This window comes from Galeopterus variegatus, unplaced genomic scaffold, assembly GCF_000696425.1.
Source record: "Galeopterus variegatus unplaced genomic scaffold, G_variegatus-3.0.2 Scaffold1799, whole genome shotgun sequence".
Lineage (NCBI taxonomy): Eukaryota > Metazoa > Chordata > Mammalia > Dermoptera > Cynocephalidae > Galeopterus > Galeopterus variegatus.
Window position 1 is genome coordinate 349,230 of NW_007727910.1, and position 2,425 is coordinate 351,654.

General features: G+C 42.4%; 1 pseudogene; it reads left to right on the forward strand.

Moving 5' to 3' along the window:
• Positions 1-1,356: 1,356 nt before the first annotated feature.
• Positions 1,357-1,970, forward strand: LOC103595609 (annotated as a pseudogene).
• Positions 1,971-2,425: the final 455 nt, after the last annotated feature.

Here is a 2,425-nt window from a genome sequence, read left to right on the forward strand (position 1 = left end):
AGTACAAATTAGCACATTTTGTCTATATTTATAAATGTCTTCATCAGCATTCAAATGTGCAGTGTTTTGCCACAACACTCTGAAGCTGAGTAATGTGATAAAATGCTCTTATTCATTCCAGCAGAAAATCCAGTCTTCTTACCCCAGCCCTCGGGGTTTCTTTCCCATCTGCACCTCGTGTTCCTCTCCATACACCCTTATTCTCAGCCCTTCACTTCAGGAAAATTCATTGTCTCCCACTTTTGGAGTTTCTCATCTCTCCCTTTTATCTACCCCAGAAGTCTCAGTTTTTCTATGAAGCTATTCCTTCCTCTTCCGAACTTCTAAACAATTTTAGGCATTTTTAAGCATTGGTACATTTCTTTTCTTTTTTCTTTTTTTGGGTGGCTGGCCAGTATGATGAACCAAACCCTTGACCTTGGTGTTACAAGACTACACTCTAACCCACCTGAGCTAACCAGTTTGTCCCAAACAATTTAGTAGGAAGGAAACAACTTAGTCATAAACAAATTTGTTATCTGTACATTGTATTTCCAGAAAAGGTTTACTTAAAAAATTTGAGTGCTGGGCTGGCCCATGGCTCCCTTGGGAGAGTGTGGTGCTGATAACACCAAGGTCATGGGTTCAGATCCCTATATAGGATGGACAGTTAGCTCACTTGGGAGAGCGTGGTGCTGACAACACCAAGTCGAGGGTTAAGATCCCCTTACCGGTCATCCTTAAAAAAAAAAAAAAATTTTTTTTTTTTTTAATTGAGGGCTGGCCGGTTAGTTCAGTTGGTTGGAGCAGGGTGCAGATAACACCAAAGTCTAGGGTTCCATCCCTGTACCAGCCATCCTCCAAAATAAAGGTGTAAAACTAAAATCAAGACACTTTCAGACATACAAAATTGCAAAAATGTATCCTTTACTGGAGAATGTACTTACCAAATCAAGGGATAAAGCAAGAGGAAGATATGGGATCCAGGACACTAGGGATCCAACTCAAGAAAGACATGAAGGAAATCCCCAGGCGATGGTGAGGGGAGAGTTCAGGGAGACGGCTGTGCAGCAGGCCTGGGGACTGACCATCTCGACAGAGAGGTGTCTACCAAAATCAACCCAGCGGAAAATCTAATGAGTCTGAATGTAATGAGGGATTGACATCACAAGGTAGAATTTAGGATTCAGTTAGTCAGATAGCTCTGTTCATTAGAACAAGGTGTTGATAACACCATGGTCAAGGGTTCGATCCCTGTATCAGCCAGCTGCCAAAAAAAAAAGAAAAAGAATAGTTGATAGGATTCAATTAAGGTTGTATACAAAGCAAACAAATAAAGTAACAAAAACACCACACAATTATTAAGTGCAGAGGACCATGTTGCTTCCAAATATTCTGCTCACCAGTTAGGGCATGTGGCCGGGAGGGGCTGGATGGTGGGCCAGGTACACCAGGGGCTGGGAAAACCACACTAGGCAAAGAACTTGCCCCAAGATCAGGACTGAAATACATTAATGTGGATGATTTAGCTTTAGAAGGATGGCAGTTAAAGCAAACGTCATGATTTTATAGCTTGGCTAACAGCTGGGAACGTCTTTTAAGGGCAGTTGTAGGATGGCCATGAAGAGGAATATGATTGTCCCATTTTAGATGAAGATAGAGTAGTTGATGAGTTAGATAACCAAATGAGAAAAGGTGGGGTTATTGGTTATTACCATGGTTGTGCCTTCTTCCCTGAATGCTGGCTTCATATAGTTTTTGTGCTGAGAACAGATAATAGTGTTTTATACAAAAGACTTGAAACAAGGGGTTATAGTGAGAAGAAACTAAATTCAGTGTGAGATTTTTCAAGTTCTTTATGAAGAAGCTATAGCATCCTACAAGGAAGAAACTGTGCATGAGTTGCCCAACAATAAACCAGAAGAGCTAGAGGATAATATAAATCAGATCTTGAAATGGATTGACCAATGGATCAAAGATCATAACTCAATGTATAAGACTGGCCACTTTACAATCACTCTTGTTGATATCTCTCTGCCCACATCATAGAAAAGGTTTTCATTAAAATTGTGTTGCATCGGGGCCCACCTGGGGTCCTGAGGTATGGAGCCAGGGACCTACTCCTCCTCCCGCAATCAGGCAAGGAGCACGCCAAAAACACCACTTCCATGTGACCACAGCCACCACAATAGCCATGGCTGCCACAAAAGTGGCTAGACACTACAACCACTGTGCTGATGGCCTGCCAGCCACTCGAGTGCATTGACACAAGGAGAGTCACCAGCAGAGACCGAAGAATAGAAGAGGATGTCTCTCTCCACAAAGCCCATTCCAGCGTGATAGAAGCAGCATCTGCTGTACAATAATATTGGGGGACTTGAGCACACCTCTCTCAGCATTGGACAGATCATCTAGGCAACAAATCATCAAAGTAACCATTAGTCTT